General features: G+C 30.8%; 1 protein-coding gene and 1 long non-coding RNA gene across 2 annotated transcripts in view; both read left to right on the top strand.

Moving 5' to 3' along the window:
- LOC139501771 (death-associated protein kinase 1-like) overlaps nucleotides 1-13,281 on the top strand; it is a 203,931-nt gene that overhangs the window by 128,912 nt on the left and 61,738 nt on the right. The window lies entirely within an intron of this gene.
- Nucleotides 12,039-12,783, top strand: LOC139501418 (uncharacterized). Its single transcript, XR_011658559.1, has 2 exons — nucleotides 12,039-12,128; nucleotides 12,705-12,783. It is a non-coding gene; the product is annotated as an uncharacterized lncRNA (long non-coding RNA).

Below are 13,281 nucleotides of genomic sequence, written 5' to 3'. Positions count from 1 at the left end.
ACTGAAATTAGGATTTTTCGAAGAAATTGGACTGAAATTGCCGTAGGATATGGCCTTACATTATAGTGATTTTCTCTGAAACTATAGTTCTGACTGAGACAAAACTTGACAGTTATGCTTGAAATAACTTGCAATTGGAGGGGAAAAAATTGCATTAAGTTTATTTGACATTTAGGTGTTCTTTTATTTAGGGAAACTAAATGTGCACTCGTGACCCTATTGTACTTTCATTTTTAAAAGTTATTAATAAACCAGTTCATACATTGTAAACATGGACTATTCGGAATGGATTTAGACACAGAAAGTACGTTTGAGGTAAAATTGCATTGAAATGGGGGTTTACGGTTGTTTTCTTAGTCAAATGGATGGACAGACGAAGCTGTATTTAGATTACTATGTTATATTTTAAATTACCCTTACAGTTTTTGTTTTGTTTATACAACATGTGAATTTTTTATTTCAGTTTTAACCATGTTCTGAAGAGCATTCTGTTGAAAAATCTTATATGTGAATTGGTCTGCAGATGACACTTCAGCATTAAAGTATGTATCAACTATCATCATGTTTTTTTTTGTTTTGGCCGCAAAAGTTTACAATTTGCCATTGTGCCGTCTACATTTTGCACAGACAATAACGCATCTAAACACTTATTTGTCCTGGATTTATAAACATCAGAATCCAGTCTCACATACTTAAACTTTATAATTCTTACCAATTATTTTTTGTACCAGCATTCCAAGGGACATAACCCTTTTTAAAAACATTTTGAGGTATTTTTTTATTACTCTTTCTCCCCATTTTCTAATGTAAAATACAAGAAAGTGGACTTTTTGTGTAAATCTTTTAGAAATATACTGTTATGAGTAAATAAAAAGACTTTGATACCAGTAGCAATAAATGATTGACTGAAAGGGAACCGTTATTTCTCACACTAGGGGAACAGACCAAAAACTCAAGTTACACATAAGGGCTTATAGAAACTTCCGTGTAGACTGTTAACATTTATAGAGACAGTTCTTTCAGCTAAAACACTTAAATCATTGATTTAACATTACATTTATTTCATTTTTGTGGGAAAATAATCACATTTTTTTTATTTTTTAGACAAAAGATATCAAGTTTTGATGAAAAAGGAAGGAAGGAGGAAAAATGGACCAAAACAGACCAAAACAGACCTTCAAATGAACTCTAAAAGGTGCAATAAAATTGTTTATCATCTTAAAGTTGTCTTTTGTATTCTATTTAATTGTTTGAATGCATATATCATGAGTTTATGATCAGATATTAGTCAACACTGCATTTTATAATGATACACTGAAATTAGGATTTTTCGAAGAAATTGGACTGAAATTGCCGTAGGATATGGCCTTACATTATAGTGATTTTCTCTGAAACTATAGTTCTGACTGAGACAAAACTTGACAGTTATGCTTGAAATAACTTGCAATTGGAGGGGAAAAAATTGCATTAAGTTTATTTGACATTTAGGTGTTCTTTAGGGAAACTAAATGTGCACTCGTGACCCTATTGTACTTTCATTTTTAAAAGTTATTAATAAACCAGTTCATACATTGTAAACATGGACTATTCGGAATGGATTTAGACACAGAAAGTACGTTTGAGGTAAAATTGCATTGAAATGGGGGTTTACGGTTGTTTTCTTAGTCAAATGGGTGGACAGACGAAGCTGTATTTAGATTACTATGTTATATTTTAAATTACCCTTACAGTTTTTGTTTTGTTTATACAACATGTGAATTTTTTATTTCAGTGTTAACCATGTTCTGAAGAGCATTCTGTTGAAAAATCTTATATGTGAATTGGTCTGCAGATGACACTTCAGCATTAAAGTATGTATCAACTATCATCATGTTTTTTTTTGTTTTGGCCGCAAAAGTTTACAATTTGCCATTGTGCCGTCTACATTTTGCACAGACAATAACGCATCTAAACACTTATTTGTCCTGGATTTATAAACATCAGAATCCAGTCTCACATACTTAAACTTTATAATTCTTACCAATTATTTTTTGTACCAGCATTCCAAGGGACATAACCCTTTTTAAAAACATTTTGAGGTATTTTTTTATTACTCTTTCTCCCCATTTTCTAATGTAAAATACAAGAAAGTGGACTTTTTGTGTAAATCTTTTAGAAATATACTGTTATGAGTAAATAAAAAGACTTTGATACCAGTAGCAATAAATGATTGACTGAAAGGGAACCGTTATTTCTCACACTAGGGGAACAGACCAAAAACTCAAGTTACACATAAGGGCTTATAGAAACTTCCGTGTAGACTGTTAACATTTATAGAGACAGTTCTTTCAGCTAAAACACTTAAATCATTGATTTAACATTACATTTATTTCATTTTTGTGGGAAAATAATCACATTTTTTTTATTTTTTAGACAAAAGATATCAAGTTTTGATGAAAAAGGAAGGAAGGAGGAAAAATGGACCAAAACAGACCAAAACAGACCTTCAAATGAACTCTAAAAGGTGCAATAAAATTGTTTATCATCTTAAAGTTGTCTTTTGTATTCTATTTAATTGTTTGAATGCATATATCATGAGTTTATGATCAGATATTAGTCAACACTGCATTTTATAATGATACACTGAAATTAGGATTTTTCGAAGAAATTGGACTGAAATTGCCGTAGGATATGGCCTTACATTATAGTGATTTTCTCTGAAACTATAGTTCTGACTGAGACAAAACTTGACAGTTATGCTTGAAATAACTTGCAATTGGAGGGGAAAAAATTGCATTAAGTTTATTTGACATTTAGGTGTTCTTTAGGGAAACTAAATGTGCACTCGTGACCCTATTGTACTTTCATTTTTAAAAGTTATTAATAAACCAGTTCATACATTGTAAACATGGACTATTCGGAATGGATTTAGACACAGAAAGTACGTTTGAGGTAAAATTGCATTGAAATGGGGGTTTACGGTTGTTTTCTTAGTCAAATGGGTGGACAGACGAAGCTGTATTTAGATTACTATGTTATATTTTAAATTACCCTTACAGTTTTTGTTTTGTTTATACAACATGTGAATTTTTTATTTCAGTGTTAACCATGTTCTGAAGAGCATTCTGTTGAAAAATCTTATATGTGAATTGGTCTGCAGATGACACTTCAGCATTAAAGTATGTATCAACTATCATCATGTTTTTTTTTGTTTTGGCCGCAAAAGTTTACAATTTGCCATTGTGTCGTCTACATTTTGCACAGACAATAACGCATCTAAACACTTATTTGTCCTGGATTTATAAACATCAGAATCCAGTCTCACATACTTAAACTTTATAATTCTTACCAATTATTTTTTGTACCAGCATTCCAAGGGACATAACCCTTTTTAAAAACATTTTGAGGTATTTTTTTATTACTCTTTCTCCCCATTTTCTAATGTAAAATACAAGAAAGTGGACTTTTTGTGTAAATCTTTTAGAAATATACTGTTATGAGTAAATAAAAAGACTTTGATACCAGTAGCAATAAATGATTGACTGAAAGGGAACCGTTATTTCTCACACTAGGGGAACAGACCAAAAACTCAAGTTACACATAAGGGCTTATAGAAACTTCCGTGTAGACTGTTAACATTTATAGAGACAGTTCTTTCAGCTAAAACACTTAAATCATTGATTTAACATTACATTTATTTCATTTTTGTGGGAAAATAATCACATTTTTTTTATTTTTTAGACAAAAGATATCAAGTTTTGATGAAAAAGGAAGGAAGGAGGAAAAATGGACCAAAACAGACCAAAACAGACCTTCAAATGAACTCTAAAAGGTGCAATAAAATTGTTTATCATCTTAAAGTTGTCTTTTGTATTCTATTTAATTGTTTGAATGCATATATCATGAGTTTATGATCAGATATTAGTCAACACTGCATTTTATAATGATACACTGAAATTAGGATTTTTCGAAGAAATTGGACTGAAATTGCCGTAGGATATGGCCTTACATTATAGTGATTTTCTCTGAAACTATAGTTCTGACTGAGACAAAACTTGACAGTTATGCTTGAAATAACTTGCAATTGGAGGGGAAAAAATTGCATTAAGTTTATTTGACATTTAGGTGTTCTTTAGGGAAACTAAATGTGCACTCGTGACCCTATTGTACTTTCATTTTTAAAAGTTATTAATAAACCAGTTCATACATTGTAAACATGGACTATTCGGAATGGATTTAGACACAGAAAGTACGTTTGAGGTAAAATTGCATTGAAATGGGGGTTTACGGTTGTTTTCTTAGTCAAATGGGTGGACAGACGAAGCTGTATTTAGATTACTATGTTATATTTTAAATTACCCTTACAGTTTTTGTTTTGTTTATACAACATGTGAATTTTTTATTTCAGTGTTAACCATGTTCTGAAGAGCATTCTGTTGAAAAATCTTATATGTGAATTGGTCTGCAGATGACACTTCAGCATTAAAGTATGTATCAACTATCATCATGTTTTTTTTTGTTTTGGCCGCAAAAGTTTACAATTTGCCATTGTGCCGTCTACATTTTGCACAGACAATAACGCATCTAAACACTTATTTGTCCTGGATTTATAAACATCAGAATCCAGTCTCACATACTTAAACTTTATAATTCTTACCAATTATTTTTTGTACCAGCATTCCAAGGGACATAACCCTTTTTAAAAACATTTTGAGGTATTTTTTTATTACTCTTTCTCCCCATTTTCTAATGTAAAATACAAGAAAGTGGACTTTTTGTGTAAATCTTTTAGAAATATACTGTTATGAGTAAATAAAAAGACTTTGATACCAGTAGCAATAAATGATTGACTGAAAGGGAACCGTTATTTCTCACACTAGGGGAACAGACCAAAAACTCAAGTTACACATAAGGGCTTATAGAAACTTCCGTGTAGACTGTTAACATTTATAGAGACAGTTCTTTCAGCTAAAACACTTAAATCATTGATTTAACATTACATTTATTTCATTTTTGTGGGAAAATAATCACATTTTTTTTATTTTTTAGACAAAAGATATCAAGTTTTGATGAAAAAGGAAGGAAGGAGGAAAAATGGACCAAAACAGACCAAAACAGACCTTCAAATGAACTCTAAAAGGTGCAATAAAATTGTTTATCATCTTAAAGTTGTCTTTTGTATTCTATTTAATTGTTTGAATGCATATATCATGAGTTTATGATCAGATATTAGTCAACACTGCATTTTATAATGATACACTGAAATTAGGATTTTTCGAAGAAATTGGACTGAAATTGCCGTAGGATATGGCCTTACATTATAGTGATTTTCTCTGAAACTATAGTTCTGACTGAGACAAAACTTGACAGTTATGCTTGAAATAACTTGCAATTGGAGGGGAAAAAATTGCATTAAGTTTATTTGACATTTAGGTGTTCTTTAGGGAAACTAAATGTGCACTCGTGACCCTATTGTACTTTCATTTTTAAAAGTTATTAATAAACCAGTTCATACATTGTAAACATGGACTATTCGGAATGGATTTAGACACAGAAAGTACGTTTGAGGTAAAATTGCATTGAAATGGGGGTTTATGGTTGTTTTCTTAGTCAAATGGGTGGACAGACGAAGCTGTATTTAGATTACTATGTTATATTTTAAATTACCCTTACAGTTTTTGTTTTGTTTATACAACATGTGAATTTTTTATTTCAGTGTTAACCATGTTCTGAAGAGCATTCTGTTGAAAAATCTTATATGTGAATTGGTCTGCAGATGACACTTCAGCATTAAAGTATGTATCAACTATCATCATGTTTTTTTTTTGTTTTGGCCGCAAAAGTTTACAATTTGCCATTGTGCCGTCTACATTTTGCACAGACAATAACGCATCTAAACACTTATTTGTCCTGGATTTATAAACATCAGAATCCAGTCTCACATACTTAAACTTTATAATTCTTACCAATTATTTTTTGTACCAGCATTCCAAGGGACATAACCCTTTTTAAAAACATTTTGAGGTATTTTTTTATTACTCTTTCTCCCCATTTTCTAATGTAAAATACAAGAAAGTGGACTTTTTGTGTAAATCTTTTAGAAATATACTGTTATGAGTAAATAAAAAGACTTTGATACCAGTAGCAATAAATGATTGACTGAAAGGGAACCGTTATTTCTCACACTAGGGGAACAGACCAAAAACTCAAGTTACACATAAGGGCTTATAGAAACTTCCGTGTAGACTGTTAACATTTATAGAGACAGTTCTTTCAGCTAAAACACTTAAATCATTGATTTAACATTACATTTATTTCATTTTTGTGGGAAAATAATCACATTTTTTTTATTTTTTAGACAAAAGATATCAAGTTTTGATGAAAAAGGAAGGAAGGAGGAAAAATGGACCAAAACAGACCAAAACAGACCTTCAAATGAACTCTAAAAGGTGCAATAAAATTGTTTATCATCTTAAAGTTGTCTTTTGTATTCTATTTAATTGTTTGAATGCATATATCATGAGTTTATGATCAGATATTAGTCAACACTGCATTTTATAATGATACACTGAAATTAGGATTTTTCGAAGAAATTGGACTGAAATTGCCGTAGGATATGGCCTTACATTATAGTGATTTTCTCTGAAACTATAGTTCTGACTGAGACAAAACTTGACAGTTATGCTTGAAATAACTTGCAATTGGAGGGGAAAAAATTGCATTAAGTTTATTTGACATTTAGGTGTTCTTTAGGGAAACTAAATGTGCACTCGTGACCCTATTGTACTTTCATTTTTAAAAGTTATTAATAAACCAGTTCATACATTGTAAACATGGACTATTCGGAATGGATTTAGACACAGAAAGTACGTTTGAGGTAAAATTGCATTGAAATGGGGGTTTACGGTTGTTTTCTTAGTCAAATGGGTGGACAGACGAAGCTGTATTTAGATTACTATGTTATATTTTAAATTACCCTTACAGTTTTTGTTTTGTTTATACAACATGTGAATTTTTTATTTCAGTGTTAACCATGTTCTGAAGAGCATTCTGTTGAAAAATCTTATATGTGAATTTGTCTGCAGATGACACTTCAGCATTAAAGTATGTATCAACTATCATCATGTTTTTTTTGTTTTGGCCGCAAAAGTTTACAATTTGCCATTGTGCCGTCTACATTTTGCACAGACAATAACGCATCTAAACACTTATTTGTCCTGGATTTATAAACATCAGAATCCAGTCTCACATACTTAAACTTTATAATTCTTACCAATTATTTTTTGTACCAGCATTCCAAGGGACATAACCCTTTTTAAAAACATTTTGAGGTATTTTTTTATTACTCTTTCTCCCCATTTTCTAATGTAAAATACAAGAAAGTGGACTTTTTGTGTAAATCTTTTAGAAATATACTGTTATGAGTAAATAAAAAGACTTTGATACCAGTAGCAATAAATGATTGACTGAAAGGGAACCGTTATTTCTCACACTAGGGGAACAGACCAAAAACTCAAGTTACACATAAGGGCTTATAGAAACTTCCGTGTAGACTGTTAACATTTATAGAGACAGTTCTTTCAGCTAAAACACTTAAATCATTGATTTAACATTACATTTATTTCATTTTTGTGGGAAAATAATCACATTTTTTTTATTTTTTAGACAAAAGATATCAAGTTTTGATGAAAAAGGAAGGAAGGAGGAAAAATGGACCAAAACAGACCAAAACAGACCTTCAAATGAACTCTAAAAGGTGCAATAAAATTGTTTATCATCTTAAAGTTGTCTTTTGTATTCTATTTAATTGTTTGAATGCATATATCATGAGTTTATGATCAGATATTAGTCAACACTGCATTTTATAATGATACACTGAAATTAGGATTTTTCGAAGAAATTGGACTGAAATTGCCGTAGGATATGGCCTTACATTATAGTGATTTTCTCTGAAACTATAGTTCTGACTGAGACAAAACTTGACAGTTATGCTTGAAATAACTTGCAATTGGAGGGGAAAAAATTGCATTAAGTTTATTTGACATTTAGGTGTTCTTTAGGGAAACTAAATGTGCACTCGTGACCCTATTGTACTTTCATTTTTAAAAGTTATTAATAAACCAGTTCATACATTGTAAACATGGACTATTCGGAATGGATTTAGACACAGAAAGTACGTTTGAGGTAAAATTGCATTGAAATGGGGGTTTACGGTTGTTTTCTTAGTCAAATGGGTGGACAGACGAAGCTGTATTTAGATTACTATGTTATATTTTAAATTACCCTTACAGTTTTTGTTTTGTTTATACAACATGTGAATTTTTTATTTCAGTGTTAACCATGTTCTGAAGAGCATTCTGTTGAAAAATCTTATATGTGAATTGGTCTGCAGATGACACTTCAGCATTAAAGTATGTATCAACTATCATCATGTTTTTTTTTGTTTTGGCCGCAAAAGTTTACAATTTGCCATTGTGCCGTCTACATTTTGCACAGACAATAACGCATCTAAACACTTATTTGTCCTGGATTTATAAACATCAGAATCCAGTCTCACATACTTAAACTTTATAATTCTTACCAATTATTTTTTGTACCAGCATTCCAAGGGACATAACCCTTTTTAAAAACATTTTGAGGTATTTTTTTATTACTCTTTCTCCCCATTTTCTAATGTAAAATACAAGAAAGTGGACTTTTTGTGTAAATCTTTTAGAAATATACTGTTATGAGTAAATAAAAAGACTTTGATACCAGTAGCAATAAATGATTGACTGAAAGGGAACCGTTATTTCTCACACTAGGGGAACAGACCAAAAACTCAAGTTACACATAAGGGCTTATAGAAACTTCCGTGTAGACTGTTAACATTTATAGAGACAGTTCTTTCAGCTAAAACACTTAAATCATTGATTTAACATTACATTTATTTCATTTTTGTGGGAAAATAATCACATTTTTTTTATTTTTTAGACAAAAGATATCAAGTTTTGATGAAAAAGGAAGGAAGGAGGAAAAATGGACCAAAACAGACCAAAACAGACCTTCAAATGAACTCTAAAAGGTGCAATAAAATTGTTTATCATCTTAAAGTTGTCTTTTGTATTCTATTTAATTGTTTGAATGCATATATCATGAGTTTATGATCAGATATTAGTCAACACTGCATTTTATAATGATACACTGAAATTAGGATTTTTCGAAGAAATTGGACTGAAATTGCCGTAGGATATGGCCTTACATTATAGTGATTTTCTCTGAAACTATAGTTCTGACTGAGACAAAACTTGACAGTTATGCTTGAAATAACTTGCAATTGGAGGGGAAAAAATTGCATTAAGTTTATTTGACATTTAGGTGTTCTTTAGGGAAACTAAATGTGCACTCGTGACCCTATTGTACTTTCATTTTTAAAAGTTATTAATAAACCAGTTCATACATTGTAAACATGGACTATTCGGAATGGATTTAGACACAGAAAGTACGTTTGAGGTAAAATTGCATTGAAATGGGGGTTTACGGTTGTTTTCTTAGTCAAATGGGTGGACAGACGAAGCTGTATTTAGATTACTATGTTATATTTTAAATTACCCTTACAGTTTTTGTTTTGTTTATACAACATGTGAATTTTTTATTTCAGTGTTAACCATGTTCTGAAGAGCATTCTGTTGAAAAATCTTATATGTGAATTGGTCTGCAGATGACACTTCAGCATTAAAGTATGTATCAACTATCATCATGTTTTTTTTTGTTTTGGCCGCAAAAGTTTACAATTTGCCATTGTGCCGTCTACATTTTGCACAGACAATAACGCATCTAAACACTTATTTGTCCTGGATTTATAAACATCAGAATCCAGTCTCACATACTTAAACTTTATAATTCTTACCAATTATTTTTTGTACCAGCATTCCAAGGGACATAACCCTTTTTAAAAACATTTTGAGGTATTTTTTTATTACTCTTTCTCCCCATTTTCTAATGTAAAATACAAGAAAGTGGACTTTTTGTGTAAATATTTTAGAAATATACTGTTATGAGTAAATAAAAAGACTTTGATACCAGTAGCAATAAATGATTGACTGAAAGGGAACCGTTATTTCTCACACTAGGGGAACAGACCAAAAACTCAAGTTACACATAAGGGCTTATAGAAACTTCCGTGTAGACTGTTAACATTTATAGAGACAGTTCTTTCAGCTAAAACACTTAAATCATTGATTTAACATTACATTTATTTCATTTTTGTGGGAAAATAATCACATTTTTTTTATTTTTTAGACAAAAGATATCAAGTTTTGATGAAAAAGGAAGGAAGGAGGAAAAATGGACCAAAACAGACCAAAACAGACCTTCAAATGAACTCTAAAAGGTGCAATAAAATTGTTTATCATCTTAAAGTTGTCTTTTGTATTCTATTTAATTGTTTGAATGCATATATCATGAGTTTATGATCAGATATTAGTCAACACTGCATTTTATAATGATACACTGAAATTAGGATTTTTCGAAGAAATTGGACTGAAATTGCCGTAGGATATGGCCTTACATTATAGTGATTTTCTCTGAAACTATAGTTCTGACTGAGACAAAACTTGACAGTTATGCTTGAAATAACTTGCAATTGGAGGGGAAAAAATTGCATTAAGTTTATTTGACATTTAGGTGTTCTTTAGGTGTAATACCACCAAATCATGGTACGTCACATCCGGTTGCATACGAAAGTAGGCCTAAAAAAATATTCCCTTGAATTTGACAGTTGTAGAAAATTAACCCTGCATTTCAATGCACTTAAATTTTTATGAGTTGTAAATATGTATGTTGGGTGTCTGAAAGCATCATTCTTTTTTTATTTGATGGTCTTATAAAATATTTTGGAACGTTACGGTTACATAGTTACCAAAGCAGGTAACCAGTAAATAACAGTGTAAAAATTGGGTTGTCTACCCTCGGCGGTGGTTACTTTCTTATATGCAATGAAATGTAGTGTGAAATTTTCACTGTATCACTGGAAGGGATTGAACTTTACACATGCAAAGTATTTCTTTGGTTGAAATAAAGGTAAATACTGTACGATTTTTTTAAAAGTGCCAATTTAACAAAGACTAATAGGGAAAAATCAATGGTGGTATTACACCTATTTAGGGAAACTAAATGTGCACTCGTGACCCTATTGTACTTTCATTTTTAAAAGTTATTAATAAACCAGTTCATACATTGTAAACATGGACTATTCGGAATGGATTTAGACACAGAAAGTACGTTTGAGGTAAAATTGCATTGAAATGGGGGTTTACGGTTGTTTTCTTAGTCAAATGGGTGGACAGACGAAGCTGTATTTAGATTACTATGTTATATTTTAAATTACCCTTACAGTTTTTGTTTTGTTTATACAACATGTGAATTTTTTATTTCAGTGTTAACCATGTTCTGAAGAGCATTCTGTTGAAAAATCTTATATGTGAATTGGTCTGCAGATGACACTTCAGCATTAAAGTATGTATCAACTATCATCATGTTTTTTTTTGTTTTGGCCGCAAAAGTTTACAATTTGCCATTGTGCCGTCTACATTTTGCACAGACAATAACGCATCTAAACACTTATTTGTCCTGGATTTATAAACATCAGAATCCAGTCTCACATACTTAAACTTTATAATTCTTACCAATTATTTTTTGTACCAGCATTCCAAGGGACATAACCCTTTTTAAAAACATTTTGAGGTATTTTTTTATTACTCTTTCTCCCCATTTTCTAATGTAAAATACAAGAAAGTGGACTTTTTGTGTAAATCTTTTAGAAATATACTGTTATGAGTAAATAAAAAGACTTTGATACCAGTAGCAATAAATGATTGACTGAAAGGGAACCGTTATTTCTCACACTAGGGGAACAGACCAAAAACTCAAGTTACACATAAGGGCTTATAGAAACTTCCGTGTAGACTGTTAACATTTATAGAGACAGTTCTTTCAGCTAAAACACTTAAATCATTGATTTAACATTACATTTATTTCATTTTTGTGGGAAAATAATCACATTTTTTTTATTTTTTAGACAAAAGATATCAAGTTTTGATGAAAAAGGAAGGAAGGAGGAAAAATGGACCAAAACAGACCAAAACAGACCTTCAAATGAACTATAAAAGGTGCAATAAAATTGTTTATCATCTTAAAGTTGTCTTTTGTATTCTATTTAATTGTTTGAATGCATATATCATGAGTTTATGATCAGATATTAGTCAACACTGCATTTTATAATGATACACTGAAATTAGGATTTTTCGAAGAAATTGGACTGAAATTGCCGTAGGATATGGCCTTACATTATAGTGATTTTCTCTGAAACTATAGTTCTGACTGAGACAAAACTTGACAGTTATGCTTGAAATAACTTGCAATTGGAGGGGAAAAAATTGCATTAAGTTTATTTGACATTTAGGTGTTCTTTAGGGAAACTAAATGTGCACTCGTGACCCTATTGTACTTTCATTTTTAAAAGTTATTAATAAACCAGTTCATACATTGTAAACATGGACTATTCGGAATGGATTTAGACACAGAAAGTACGTTTGAGGTAAAATTGCATTGAAATGGGGGTTTACGGTTGTTTTCTTAGTCAAATGGGTGGACAGACGAAGCTGTATTTAGATTACTATGTTATATTTTAAATTACCCTTACAGTTTTTGTTTTGTTTATACAACATGTGAATTTTTTATTTCAGTGTTAACCATGTTCTGAAGAGCATTCTGTTGAAAAATCTTATATGTGAATTGGTCTGCAGATGACACTTCAGCATTAAAGTATGTATCAACTATCATCATGTTTTTTTTTGTTTTGGCCGCAAAAGTTTACAATTTGCCATTGTGCCGTCTACATTTTGCACAGACAATAACGCATCTAAACACTTATTTGTCCTGGATTTATAAACATCAGAATCCAGTCTCACATACTTAAACTTTATAATTCTTACCAATTATTTTTTGTACCAGCATTCCAAGGGACATAACCCTTTTTAAAAACATTTTGAGGTATTTTTTTATTACTCTTTCTCCCCATTTTCTAATGTAAAATACAAGAAAGTGGACTTTTTGTGTAAATCTTTTAGAAATATACTGTTATGAGTAAATAAAAAGACTTTGATACCAGTAGCAATAAATGATTGACTGAAAGGGAACCGTTATTTCTCACACTAGGGGAACAGACCAAAAACTCAAGTTACACATAAGGGCTTATAGAAACTTCCGTGTAGACTGTTAACATTTATAGAGACAGTTCTTTCAGCTAAAACACTTAAATCA

Source organism: Mytilus edulis, chromosome 13 (assembly GCF_963676685.1).
Source record: "Mytilus edulis chromosome 13, xbMytEdul2.2, whole genome shotgun sequence".
In the NCBI taxonomy this organism is placed as follows: domain Eukaryota; kingdom Metazoa; phylum Mollusca; class Bivalvia; order Mytilida; family Mytilidae; genus Mytilus; species Mytilus edulis.
This window is presented reverse-complemented; position numbering and strand designations above follow the sequence as displayed.